Raw genomic sequence first — 14,902 nt, 5'->3', positions numbered from 1 at the left:
ACCGCAGCAGCCCTGGGTGGGAAGTGTACCGCCTCTTCAGTAGGAGATGAGGCTCAGAGAGGTGACGCACCTGCTGGGTTGCACAGCTGGTAAGTGGGGCTCCAGGGCTGGAACCGGCTGTCTCAGCATCAGAGCTGAAAGCAGCCAGAGCCCTAGGCTGCTCTTCCCAGGACTGAGGCGGTTTTCCAGCTGCTTTCAGATGCTGCACCTGCCCCCGCTTCCAGAATTTTGTACATGGTGGCAGGGGTTTAAATCCACTTCTGGTTCTACCCATTGGAAACACATTTCTCCTCCCTAGAAAATGCCTTTCCCTCCTTGTTCTCAGGCCTCTGAGTCCCCCTAACTCCCCAGGAGTCGGCAGGTCCAGTACCTTCTGTCATCTTTCTGTGGAGGCCGGAACTCTTGTTCCAATAGGAAGCAACCTCTTGAGCGGGAGAGAATTTAGGGTCCCTGGCCATCCTGCCGGCCCCTTCACAAGGAGCTGGCTCCCGGAGACCTGCTTTTTCCTATCACAACATCCCAACTTGGTCAACTGTCTCTGTACTTCTTCCTCCAGCCTGCTCCCCATTGGCTGCTCTGTGCCCCCCGCCCCACCTGTTTTTTCTTCTTTTTCTTTAAATTCTGAAATAGGAGTGCAGGGGAAATTATGTCCACTCTTCTATCTGGCCTCAGATTTTCAGGCAAGCATTCAACATGAAAAGTAATTTCTTATCAAGTGCTATTGCTTTTCTGTTTCAATTACTGGTGTTACAACAATGTTTTTCTGGTGTTGACTACACGTGTTCAAGAATTCTGGAGTGTTGTGGATTAATTGGCCCTCCTTGGACTAGCCTGAGTACCTAAATACCATAACAACCCTATTTCAGTGGGAAAATATCTTTTGACTGCATCCTGGGTTATAGCCTAGTTGGAAGTTGGGGGCTGCTAGTAATTAACAAATTCAAATCGGCTACATCTTGGGTAGGATTCTTAACTTTGCTTATTTGGCTGATAGTCCGTACTTCCCAGCACTATTCCAAGTATTAGATGAGGTCAGACATGGGAACATGCCTGCTCCTAATAGGTGCCAGCAAATATCCCTCACTCCTCCCCCTCCATACACATCTCAGCCTCTCCGAACCCCAGTTTCCTCATCTGTGAATTGGGGTAACAGCCCTGGAGTTGCCCTGACTACTTCCTAGGGAAGCAGGGCGTGTGAAAGTGCTGTCTGAACTGACCGTGTAGAGCACAATTACAGGGGTGTTATGTGCAGGCCCTGTGCACCACTTAATTGACTTGTTTTTGAAGCGATGAAGCTCCACGCCCTTAAATCCTCGCTGGGCCAGGCCACTCTGAGCTCACGGAGTCAGGCCCTGCCAGCCCACACAGCTCGACAGACCTGAGCTTAACGAAGGCCAGATATGCCCTCGCCCCTTTGCCTGGTCTCAGCCATCCTGGCACTTGGTCCTCAGGCACCGACTGGCAGGAAGAATGCACTCTGACAGTGGCCTGAAGTGGGACTCCCACGATGAGCGGACGTCTCGTTGCAGCCAGGCCCTAGCGCTCCCTTGTCCCCTGTGCCCCCCGCCGCCCTGCTTGGGGGTGGAGGGCGCTGGTCCAGGTGGCCGGCAACTCCCCCAGGCAGAGGTTTCCCATGACCCACAGCCACTGCACCCTGCCTTGGGCACGGGCTCGGGGCTGCCTATCTGTTACCTTGGGGTCTCCCAAAGCATGTTGCAGCAGCCCGCATGTCCCTTCCCCGGGGGACTTGGTATATCAGTAGTTAAGCATTTATGGCAATGAGTATTAGAAAAGAATATAGGTGTCTCAAAAGAGGCCTGTCCTGACCAAGAATTGAAGGATTTGGGGACAGGAGTTTTTAAAACGGATCAATTGAAAGGAACAATTGCATGGGCTCAGCGTTCTTTAGCAAAGTGTATTTTTTACAAAGTGAGATGATTTAAAGTTGATTCAGTGACAAACACCAAGTAAAGAATAGAGCAGGTGATGTGCAGATATGGTAAAATTTGTGTTGGGAAATTGAATGACTGAAGTTTGGGAAACACTGTTTTCCCATTTAATGCTCATAACAATCCCGTGAGTAAGTGTTATTGTCTTGTTTTCCAGAGGCAGAAACAGGCGCAGAGAGGTGAGGCGAGTTGCCCAAGGTCACTCAGTGAGGGAGTGAAGGAGCTAAACAATGGCCGCGACCAATCTTCAGGAGGGTGGTAGGGCCTGGAGAGAGGGGGTCCCTGCAGGACCACTGAAAGGGGGGGCAGTGGAGCCGATTCGGAGCTCACCTCTCCTCTCCACTGGGGAACTGTGCCAGGCAGGGACTGGTCCTCGGACCAGAAACGGTTGCATCAGACTGGCTGACGTCACGCCTGTTGCAGGGCAGATAGCGAGACTGACTGGGGACTTGGGGGAGGGGATGGTGGGAAGGAGAAGCAGGCAGATACAAAAGGCAGGCAGAGGCCTGCCAGGCTGGGCCGCACAGGGATCTACGACATGGAGGAGGAACTAAGTAACTCACCCCCTGAGGTTCTTTTAAGCACTGGTCTGGCCTAGAATTGGCCTCCAGCAGGCCTGTAACACACAATCCGGTGATAGGTGAGGATTCAAGTCAAAGGAAAGCTGTAAACTTTGCAAACGGATCCCCCCACCTACCCACAGACACTGTCCCTGCCACAGCTGCCCCTCTCCTCTGACACACACACACACACACACACACACACACACACACCATGAATGACATGGGGTCAGGGTCCTTCCTATTTGAACACCATTGCAGACCTTTTGTTCTGGTGCCTTTTGTAAAACCCTTAGGGTGTGCTTTCACCTTTGGAATGACTGTCTCTGTCTCTCTGCCTTTGTTCTATTGTCACCATAAAGTTTAATGGTTTAAAAGTCTCTGGCTGAGACTTGCCAGAGTGGTTCAAATAGAACTAACAAACAAGTAAGGAGGCACTGGGTGAGCTAGCTCTCTGCAAGGGGTGGATTTGCTGGGAGAAAAGAAAAGGGAGGGAGAGAAAGATGAATGAGGTGGCCTTGGCCTCAAGGGACTTGGAGCACCCTGAGGGGGAAGAGAAGGGAGCTTGCTTGAAGCTTAAATGACCAACCAGCAGAAGATTTCAGTAAGACTTGTCAACTGAAGAAGAACACACAACCTAAAAGTCGCGAGTTGCATTTTATTCAGGGACCTTACTAAAGACTATAGCCCGAGAGACAGCCTCTCAGATGACTCTGGGGAACTGCTCCAAAGAGGTAAGGGAGGTGCCAGGATATATAGGAGTTTCTGTTGAGAAAAAAAAAATGTAGTCAAACATCAAAAGGTTACTGCTAATCATAAAAAACAGACACCTCAAATTAATGATTTTAGTGCCTTTCTATGTGTGGGAAGATGCAGGAGTCTGGGCTCATTGAAATTATTCCTTTGACATGTATCTTATCTGTCCAGGGCCAGAGTATCCTTTTTTCTCCATCCTGAATTTTCCTTAGGGCACACTGTTGGGGAGGCTACAGTGTCTGATGGTGGGCAACATTAGTTCTTTTTTTTTTCAACATCTTTATTAGAGTATAATTGCTTTACAATGGTGTGTTTCTGCTTTATAACAAAGTGAATCAGCTATGCATATACATATATCCCCATATCCCCTCCCTCTTGCGTCTCCCTCCCTCCCACCCTCCCTATCCCACCCCTCTAGGTGGACACAAAGCACCGAGCTGATCTCCCTGTGCTATGTGGTTGCTTCCCACTAGCTATCTATTTTACGTTTGGTAGTGTATATATGTCCATGCCACTCTCTCACTTCGTCCCAGCTTACCCTTCCCCCTCCCCGTATCCTCAAGTCCATTCTCTAGTATGGAGAATACTAGTATAAAGTCTGCATCTTTATTCCTGTCCTGCCCCTAGGTTCTTCGTGACCATTTTTTTTTTTAGATTCCATATATATGTGTTAGCATATGGTATTTGTTTTTCTCTTTCTGACTTACTTCACTCTGTATGACAGACTCTAGGTCCGTCCACCTCAGATAACTCAATTTCGTTTCTTTTTACGGCTGAGTAATATTCCATTGTATATATGTGTCACATCTTCTTTATCCATTCATCTGTCCATGGACACTTAGGTTGCTTCCATGTCCTGGCTATTGTAAATAGAGCTGCAGTGAACATTGTGGTACATGACTCTTTTTGAATTATGGTTTTCTCAGGGTATATGCCCAGTAGTGGGATTGCTGGATCGTATGGTAGTTCTATTTTTAGTTTTTTAAGGAACGTCCATACTGTTCTCCATAGTGGCTGTATCAATTTACATTCCCACCAACAGTACAAGAGGGTTCCCTTTTCTCCACACCCTCTCCAGCATTTATTGTTTGTAGATTTTTTGATGATGGCCGTTCTGACTGGTGTGAGGTGATGCCTCATTGTAGTTTTGATTTGCATTTCTCTAATGATTAATGATGTTGAGCATTCTTTCATGTGTTTGTTGGCAATCTGTATATCTTCTTTGGAGAAATGTCTAAATGTAAGGCCAGACACTATAAAACTCTTAGAGGAAAACATAGGCAGAACACTCTATGACATAAATCACAGCAAGATCCTTTTTGACCCACTCCCTAGAGAAATGGAAATAAAAACAAAAATAAACAAATGGGACCTAATGAAACTCAAAAGCTTTTGCACAGCAAAGGAAACCATAAACAAGACGAAAAGACAACCCTCCGAATGGGAGAAAATATTTGCCAATGAAGCAATTGACAAAGGATTAATCTCCAAAATTTACAAGCAGCTCATGCAGCTCAATATCAAAAAAACAAACAACCCAATCCAAAAAACATTAGTTCTTTACTGAAATGGAAGACAACACTTTTTGTCAGCAACTTGAAGATGACTGACCATAGAAGGGTGGTCACAGTGAAGTACGTGACGTCCTCAGGGCTGGAGCCCACCCTTGGGTGAAGGGTAGAGTGTCAGAGAGGGTTTCCTCTTCCCCGGAACTGGTGCCAACTGAAGAAAATTTGGTCTCACCTGTGTTGTGTGAGGCTTAATGCACAAGTCACAAAACACATTCCCTCATGAGCCAGGTAAGGCAGGAGTTATCGGTGCCAGTAAACAGATGAGGAAGCTGAGGCTCAGGGAAGCATGGTAAGCTGCCCACGACACGAGACTAAGTCAGTAAAGGACGCATCCAGACCCCTGAAGGCAAGGCCAAGCCAAAGATTGGGCTGGGCATGGGGGATGGGGAGGGCACAGGTGGTTACTCCTGGGTCTGCAGAAAAGGGACAAATAAAAGAAGGGAAGGGTAGAGTATGGTCTCTGCCTCCCAAAAGCAGCTTCAGGAGAAGCAAGCTCAGGTAATTCACAGCAGAGCATCAGAGAAGGAGAGGGAGGCCGGGAGGGGGGATATGCAGGGGGAGTGGGAGGGGACACACTTGTTGGCGGGGATGGGAGAGGGGCACAAATGGTGGTTACCGCTGGTTGAGAGAGAAAGATTTCTGGTACCGGGTAAGAGAAACCTCAAAAACTTTCAATTCCAGAACTGACTTTCTGTTTCAGAGATCATTCAACTCTCTTTAGTTTTATCTTTTTTTTTTTTTTTTTAAATCTTAAGTCAGTTCTATTCTTTTTAATACCTTGAAGTTAAGACAGGAAGGGAATAGCAGCCACTAGTCACCGAGTCCCTACCGTGCTGTGGGAACACTGCTGTGACCTCACTGAACCTCTCAGCCACCTACAGAGGCTTCTACAGTCATCCCCCATGTTATAATTGGGGAAACTGAGGCACGAAATGTTCAAGTACCTAGCTCAAGGCCACTCAGCAAGCAAGTGGCAGAGCTGAGATGTGACCCAGGGCTGGCTTGTTTTGTCCGAAGCTGGTTGCCTCCGATACTGCAGCTCCAACACATGGAGCATCTGCCGCCTTGGCTCCGCTGCTGCCCGTCTTCACAAGATCCCTGTGACTTAGAGATTGCTCTTATTCTGAAGTAAACACTTTTTTTCCCATCACTACAAAAGTAAAACATATCTATTTTGGAAATTTTTTAATGTGTAGAAAAACACAAAGAGGAAAATTAAAATTCTCTCTAATCCCACAACCCCAAACTAAGCACCATTAACATCTGGGGGGACACCCTTCCAGTCTTTCTTCTGTCTATCTACATGCAAATGTAATAAAAATTACCACCACACCCTGTGGTAATTTTTAACAGCTTTATGGAGATATAAATGACAAGACTGGACATATTTAAAGTGTACAATTTGATGAATTTTGACACGTGTACATCTGTGAAATGCCACCACAGTCAAGATACTGAACACACTGTCATCCCCAAACAATTCCTTGAGGCCCTTTTATATCCCTCCTTCCCTCCAGTCGCCTCCCAGTGAGGCCGTTACTGAGTGCAAGCTCATACTGCCTGCTGCACGACAGGCCAATAAATAGAGAGACGAGTTGCTGGGGCAAGGAACAGCAACCTCATTCGGAAAGTCAGCAGACCGAGAAGATGGTGGACTAGTGTCTCAAAGAACCATCTTCCCTGAGTTAGAATTCAGTCCTCTTTTATACTAAAAAGGGAGGGGGTGTGATTGGTTGCTGCAAACTTCGTGGTGAAGGAATCCTTTGTTCTCGCAGCTGTCCAGGTAGGTCTGGCTACAGTGTTCGTATAAACCTCCAACAAGGCAAAAGATATTCTCTGTTCTGCAACTTTTTATCTCTATATGAATGGAAAAGTGTTATACCTTTAAAGATCAGAGCCTTGAGAATGGGCTATTCTGTATCTTTCAGGCTGTAGGCAACATTCTTTTAGTTATTAACTTGTAGCAAAAGCAATAGCATACAAAGGTTAAAGTAAAACATCCAGTATGGAGTTAGATTTATTCTTCGCTATTACAAGGTCAGTGTCACAGGCCTGGTAGCAGGCACCTGGCAAGGGCTTGCCTAAGCCCTGGCTCTCAGCCATGGTGTGCTTCAAGGAGCACGAACAATGCCACCTTCTGAGGTCAAAGGGTGCTTTTGATTTTGTCAGCCTCCTCCAGCAGTGTGACCTCCCAGTGGACCTGCTCCCCTCCTCCCTGGGCTCTCAGCCCTCTACCTCTAACCAGCCCTGCAGACCTGCCTCCTTGGATCTGAATCTCCCAGTTCCCTGAAGTCGGCCCCACCTCCCCCTCGAGCTGTTAATCTCTTCCGTACGTTAAGGTTGCTGGGGTCCCCAGTCTCACGTGTCACAGGCATGTCCTTGGCTTTTGTTGCCTTTCCAGGTGGAGTAGGAGCTGGGGTGGAGTCATCCGTCTTTGAGGGGGTGCAGCAGGTTCCCCGAGAAGTACCCATACTTGCTTTTTGCTGCTTTCGACAGACATCTTTCTGAATCTCGTTACTCACGCGCTTTGGTGAGCAGATTTCCTGAACGTAATTTAATCTTTTCTCTATGACTCAAGGCTCTCTTGGCAACCACATTTGCTAATGTCAGATGGCTGATGGAGTGTGCAGTGTGGGTGGAGGGGAGAAAAACCCCAGCGGTTTTACTGGAACCTGCTTTCGTGCAAAGGCCACACATGTCCTCCAGCCTCAGAAGGGGGGAGGTAGTTTTGTTTCTGCCTGGCCTATTGGCAGCCTAACATGCAACCAATTTATTAGCTAACCAAGAGCTGAAACAACCATCTCTTAAATGGCTTTCTCATCCCGCATCAAATTAACATCATAGGCACCCGGATTTGTACAGTGACAGTTCTCAGTGCCCTTTCACACACATTTTCTCTTCTGATCTTCACAATAACCCTGTGAGAATAGCAGGGCAGGTTCTCTTGCCCATTTTAGATTCCTGCTACACAGCAGTGTCAAAAATCGATTCCAGGTCCATTAACAGGCAGAATATAAACCCTTAAGAAAGGTATATAGGAGTATATCTTTGTGACCTTGGGGTGCAAAGAATTTCTTGAGAGCACTAACTGTTAAGAAAAAGATGAATAAATTCCACTACATTAGAATGAAAGCTGATAATGATGTGTCAGTGTAGGTAAATCAATGGTAACAAATATACCATTTTGGTGGAGGACGTTGGCAGTGGGGGAGCTGTGCCTGTGTGGGGGGCCGGCAGTATATGAGAAACTCTCTGTACTTTCTGCTTCATAATTTTGCCATGAACCTAAAACTGCCCCCCCAAAATAAGTCCATTTAAAAGAAAAAAAGACAAGAAAATTTATGTTCCTCAAAGGATGCTATAAATAAGGTGAAAAGTTGCAAAACAGAAGAAGATACTTGCAGCACACAGCCAACGTAGGATTAGAGTCCAGAGTACATAAAGAACTCCTGGAAATAAATAAGAAAAAAGACAAGGAAATTACAACCAGGTGTTTTGCAAAAGAGAAAACCTACATTGTCAGTAAACATAGAAAAATGCCTAACTTCATTAGGAATCAGGAAAAGGCAAATTGAAGACACTATGAAATACCATTTTACACCCACTATATTGGCACAGGGGATAGCAATCAGGGTTATCTTGCTGAGTATGTTATTGCTCTGACTGTTGCTACCGAGTCAAGACTTGCATCTGCCTTCTAGACCCAAATGGCAGTTCCCTATAGGATCCACCATTCAGGAGGTTCAGGGCAGCACCATTTGCCATGTCAAAAAACCTGTAAGTGAGCCATATAGCTTTGCAGAGTAAAATGGATAAATGGTGTTACGTCACGTAACGGAGCATGGCAGAGAAAATGAATAAACCTCAGCTTCATTCATTAACAAGTGAATTTCAAGAATATATTATTGAATGATGTATTCATTTCCTGGGACTGCCATAACAAAGTACCACAGACTGGGTGGCTTAAACAACGAGTACATTCTTTCACAGTTCGGGAGGCCAGAAGTCCAAGATCAAGCTGTTGGAAGGGTCATGCTCCCTCCGAAGCTGCTGGGAAGGATCTGTTCCAGGGCTTTCTCTGAGCATCTGGTTGTTCTTTGACTGGTGGCAACATAACTCCAGTCTTCACGTGGTGTTCTCCCTGTGTGTGTGGCTCTGCGTCTGAATTTTCCCCTTTTTATATGTATGCCAGTCATATTGGATTAGGGCCCACACTCCCACTCTAATGGCGTTTTTTTTTTTTTTTTTTTATAAATATTGCCTTTTTTTTAAAATTATTAGCACGTTTATTTATTTATTTATTTATTTATTTATTTATTTATTTGGCTGTGTTGGGTCTTCGTTTCTGTGTGAGGGCTTCCTCCAGCTGCGGCAAGCGGGGGCCACTCTTCATTGCGGTGCGCAGGCCTCTCACTATCGTGGCCTCTCTTGTTGCGGAACACAGGCTCCAGACGCGCAGGCTCAGTAGTTGTGGCTCACGGGCCTAGTTGCTCCGCGGCATGTGGGATCTTCCCAGACCAGGGCTCGAACCCGTGTCCCCTGCATTAGCAGGCAGATTCTCAACCACTGCGCCACCAGGGAAGCCCCTCTAATGGCGTTTTAAAAAAAAGATATATATTGTGTGATTGGAGATATAAAGTACACATATGTAAAATATTTGTATGATACATAGACATATGTGAATAAAATAAAAACACATAGTCACTGAGAATCATCTTTTTCATTTTTATGCCATTGAATGGGAAAATACATCAGTATAAAACAAAGTGGGTAAATAAGACTATAACAAAGTGGGCTAGATAAGAAAGATTGCAAAGGTAATAAAACTCAACAGTACGGAAAATAATGCATCTTTAATACAGTAAATTAACAGTTATTTACACAATTCATGAAAAAAGGAGCAAGATACCTTGACAGGGCAGTGGGGAATTCAAAGGTGAATAAAACAAAATTCCTATTTTCAAGAGACTTGTAATCTAGTTGGAAAGAAAAGATAACCACCTAAAAAAAGGTAATTAGTAATCTAAGTTCTAACAAGGCAGATTCCAAAAATAGTAACTAGTCCGTGTTAAAATATTTAGTTGATTTGGTCTATACAAGGCAAATAATTGGCTTCATTGATTTTCTTCCCTTATTTGTTGACTGAGTCAGTCATATGTTTTGGCATCATGTTGAATAAACCAAAACATAAACTTTATGCCTACATTCTGAGAGGTTATGGAGTAAATTGTAAATGGAGGGCCTTTTTTTTTTTTTTAAATGAGTTTTGCATGGTTCCTGAAGTTGCTAGAGAGAAAGTGGGAAAAAATGCTGAAAAGAACATTTAGAGTAGAAATCCAAAAACCAGGTTTTTGTACTGATTGATAATAATTTTGTTGTCAAGTCACTTAGCCTCTCTGGATTTTTATTTTCTGATTTGTGAAATGAAGAGTTTGGACCAAGTGATTGCTTAGAAGTTCCCTAGATCTCCGATGCTTGTGTCCACATTTCAGAATTAGTACATTTAATGGTGGCACAGAGGTGATTTGCCTGGAGAAGGTAATAACCAGAGGTGATGTTGAATAGGAAGGAGTGGAGGGGGTCTTGGAGGTAAGCAAACGGTGGACAGTAAGAGCTGAATATCAAGTTAAGGAGTTTACCTTTGATTTGGTAGTCATTAAGAGATCCCTGAAGCTATAGACTGATGCGATGAGTGCTTATTTGAGGCAGATTGTCCTGGCAGTTAATTGTTGGATGAATTAAGGCAGAGACCATCTAGTGGAAGCGGTAAGCTAAATGCCTTGCTACATTATTTTTAATCTTGACAGCCTCTCTGTGAGGTAGGTATTATACTATTTGACAACGGAGGAAACTCAGGGATAGAGAGGTTAAATGAAGGTCACATAAGTGGCAGAACTGAAATTTGAATTCATGTCTGTCTGACTCCAAGGACCAGGCTCTGCTCTCAAAACCACTATATTTTGCCTCTTCCCCAGCTAAGATACTGTTGCTTTTGGTTCAGAGAGTGTTGATAAGAGGTGTTGGTTAGAGTAGACATTACATTGAAAAGGAAGGGATTAAAAAATAATTTTTTTTAATTTTAATTTTATTGGAGTATAGTTGATTTACAATTTGGTGTTAGTTTCAGGCGTAGAGCAAAGTGATTCAGTTATATATATATATATATACACACATACATACATATATTCATTCTTTTTTAGATTCCTTTCTCATATAGGTGTCAGAATATTGAGTAGAGTTCCCTGTGCTATACAGTAGGTCCTTGTTGGTTATCTTATACATAGTATATGTATATGATATACTTATACATATACAGTGTGTGTATGTTCAGCCCAAGCTCCTGATTTATCCACCCCCCCTCAATTTCCCCTTTGGTAACCATAAGTTTGTTTTTGATATTTGTAAGTCTGTTTCTGTTTTGTAAATAAGTTCATTTGTATCATTTTTTAAAAAATTAGATTCCAGGGGCTTCCCTGGTGGCACAGTTGTTAAGAATCTGCCTGCCAATGCAGGGGACATGGGTTTGAGCCCTGGTCCGGGAAGATACCACATGCCGCGGAGCAACTAAGCCCGTGTGCCACAACTACTGAGCCCGGGTGCCACAACTACTGAAGCCCGCGCACCTGGAGCCCGTGCTCCACAACAAGAGAAGGCACCACAATGAGAAGCCCGTGCACAGCAACGAAGAGTAATCCCCGCTCACTACAACTAAAGAAGGCCCGCACGCAGCAACAAAGACCCAGCACAGGCAAAAAAAAAAAAAAAAATTAGATTCCACATATGAGTGATATCATATGGCATTTGTCTTTCTCTGTCTGAGTTACTTCAGTTAGTATGGTAATCTCTAGGTTCATCCATGTTGCTGCAAATGGCATTATTTCATTCTTTTTTATGGCTGAATCCCACTCGATTGACTTCATGTTAACTTGATTACCTCTACAAAGACATTACGTCCAAAAAAGGTCACATTCTGTAATACTGAAGGTTAAGGCTCAAGACACAATCTTTTCTTGGGGGGGACACAGTTCAATCCATAACAAATTTAAAAAGTGGCAGAAATACGTTTAATGAAATACCATTTATATAAAGTTTAGGGATGCATAAATACTTAAAAGTTTGATGAGAGGGGAGTGGCCAAGATGGCAGAGTAGGAAGACGCTGAGCTCACCTCCTCCCACAGGCACACCCAATTACAGCTACTTATAGAGCAACTATCGCTAAGAACGACCTGAGGACTAGCAGAAAAGATTTTCCACAACTAAAGCTGTAAAGAAGGAACCTACGAGATGGGTAGGAGAGGTGGAGACGAGATATAGTCAAGACCTACACACCTGGGTGTGCAACCCACAAATGGTAGATAATTATAATTGCAGAGGGTCTCCCCAGGGAGTGAGGGGTCTGAGCCCCATATCAGGCTCCTCAGCCTAGGGGTCCTGCACTGGGAAGATGAGCCCGCAGAATGTCAGGTTTTGAAGGCCAGCAGGGCTTGCATTCGGCAGGGCTGGAGGAAACAAAGACTCTACTCTTAAAGGGCTCATGTGAAATTTCACACACTCCAAGACCTCAGTCGGAGGCAGTAATTTGTTAGGAACCTGGGTCAGACCCACTTGCTGATCTTGGAGAGCCTCCTGGATAGGCAGGAGGCAACTGGGACTCCCTATGGGGACATAGATGCTGGCAGCAGCTATTTTTGGGAGCAGTGTTGTACCTCAAGGACACTGTTGCTGGCAAGCACCAGTTTGGAGTCCTCCCCCTAGCCTGTTAGCACCGGGGGCTTACCCGCCCACCAGTGGGCCAGCACCAGCCTCAGGGCCCCCAATCCCTGCAGCCAGCCCCCTAGAGACCTGGCCCTGCCAACCAATGGGACACCCCGTTGGACAGCCCTGGGACACCCCAGGCTGCACGGCCAGCCACGCTGGGACCAGCCCTGCCTGCCCACCAGTGGGCTGGCAGCCTCTGCACGGGGCAGGGCCTGGCAACCAAGTGGGCCAGAGGCCAGCCCTGCCTACCAGTGCACCCACAGTGGTCAGCCCTGCCACAACAGAAGGGCCCATACAGCTCACAGAGGGGACACTCTAGAGCATATAACTCTGGTGACCAGATGGGAGTGTGCTGCTGGGCCCCATAGCCTGTCTCCTACATAAGGCCACTTCTCCAAGATCGAGAAACGTAACCAACTTCCCTAATACATAGAAATAAAAACAGAGAATTGGGCAAAATGAGGCAACAGAGGAATATGTTCCAAATAAAGGAACAAGATAAAACCCCAGAAGAAGAGCTAAGCAAAGTGGAGATAATCTACCCTATAAATAGTTGAAAGTAATGATCACATAGATACTGAATGAACTCGGGAGAAGAATGGATAAACACAGTGAGAAGTTTAATGAAGAGTTAGAAAATATAAAGAAGAACCCAACAGAGTTGAAGAATACAATAAATGAAATAAAAAATACACTTGAAGGAATTAACAGTAGATTAGATGATACAGAGGAACATATCAGTGAACTGGAAGACAGAGTAGTGGAAACTACCCAAGCTCAACAGAAAAAAGAAAAAAAGAATTTAAAAAAATGAGGATAGTTTAAGAGACCTCTGGGACAACATCAAGGATACTAACATTCACATTATAGGGGTCCCAGAAGGAGAAGAGAGAAAGAAGGGGGCAGAGAACTTATTTGAATAGATAATAACAGAAAACCTCTAACCTGGAAGACCTGAATAGACATTTTCCCAAGAAGACACACAGATGGCCAACAGACACATGAAAAGATGCTCAGCATCACTAATCACGAGGGAAATGCAAATCAAAGCCACAATGAGATATCACCTCACACCTGTCAGAATGGCTATTATCAACAAAAAAAAAGTGTTGACAAGGATATGGTGAAAAGGGAACCCTTGTACACTGTTGGTGGGAATGTAAATTTGTGCAGTCTCTATGAAAAACAGTATGGAGGGTCCTCAAAAATTAAAAGTACCATACGATTCAGCAATTTCACTTCTGGATATTTTTCCAAAGAAAACAAAAACACTAATTCGAAAAGATATATGCACCCCTATGTTCATTGCAGCACTATTTGCAGTAGCCAAGATATGGAAGCAGCCTAAGTGTCCTTTAGTAGATGAATGGTTAAAGAAGATATAGTATATATACACTAGAATACTACTCAGCCATAAAAAAGAATGAAATCCTGTCATTTGTCAACATGGATGGACCTTGAAAGTATTTTTTTTTACCATATAATACTAGTGTTTATTTTTATTTTATTTACAGTAAGTCCCCTACATACAAACCTTCAAGTTGCAAATTTTCAAAGATGTGAATCTGCGTTTGCATGTCCAATCATATAAGTTAGTTCACATGTCTGGCGTACATTGTCACATGCATGCATCCTCTATAAGTGGTTGTGCTTTTGTGTACTGTGTAGAGTACAGTAGTACAGTATTTTAATTTCAAGCCCAGGATGTCTGGAAGCAAGCGTAAAAGCAGCGGTGATGTAGCTGCTACAGTACTACCCAGACATCACTGGATCGTTTTTTCAAGAGGGTAGATAGAATTGAATCCAGCAAGGAGCCAGAACCTCTGCCATCAACGTCAGGCGTGAGTGAAATTGCAGCTTGCCCTCCGTCTCCTATTACTGACGATCCTTCAGCTCTACCATCTCCCACCTCCTCTCCCTCCTCCAGTCAGTAACTCTTCTTGCCTGTTCACTCGATGCCAGCCCCTGTATGCCAGCTGTTGTACTGTACTACTGTACTTTTCAAGGTACTGTACTGTAATATTAAAAGTGTTTTCTTTATTTTTTGTGTTTGTTTTTTATGTATTATTTGTGTGAAAAGTATTATAAACCCATTACAGTACAGTACTATATAGCCGATTGTGTTAGTTGGCTACCTAGGCTAACTTTGTTGAGCTTACAAATAAATTGGACTTACAACCGTGCTCTCAGAATGGAACTCGTGCATATGTAGGGGAATTATTGTATTTTATTTTTAATTTTTTTAATTCATTTTTTTATTGAAGTGTAGTTGATTTACAATGTTGTGTTCATTTCAGCTGTATAGC

The 14,902-nt window shown here is 44.3% G+C and overlaps 1 protein-coding gene and 1 long non-coding RNA gene across 2 annotated transcripts in view; one reads left to right on the top strand and one right to left on the bottom strand.

Annotated features, from left to right (window-relative positions):
- Positions 1 to 14,902, top strand: part of TFRC (transferrin receptor) — a 116,477-nt gene that overhangs the window by 15,461 nt on the left and 86,114 nt on the right. The gene's annotated exons all lie outside the window — the stretch shown is intronic.
- On the bottom strand, positions 3,148 to 11,281 carry LOC309629392. The gene is made up of 3 exons (XR_014245044.1): positions 7,170 to 11,281; positions 4,877 to 4,987; positions 3,148 to 3,274 (listed from the first exon to the last, which is right to left on the bottom strand). It is a non-coding gene; the product is annotated as an uncharacterized lncRNA (long non-coding RNA).

The sequence above is a fragment of the Balaenoptera borealis genome (assembly GCF_965194805.1).
Source record: "Balaenoptera borealis genome assembly, chromosome: 5".
Lineage (NCBI taxonomy): Eukaryota > Metazoa > Chordata > Mammalia > Artiodactyla > Balaenopteridae > Balaenoptera > Balaenoptera borealis.
This window is presented reverse-complemented; position numbering and strand designations above follow the sequence as displayed.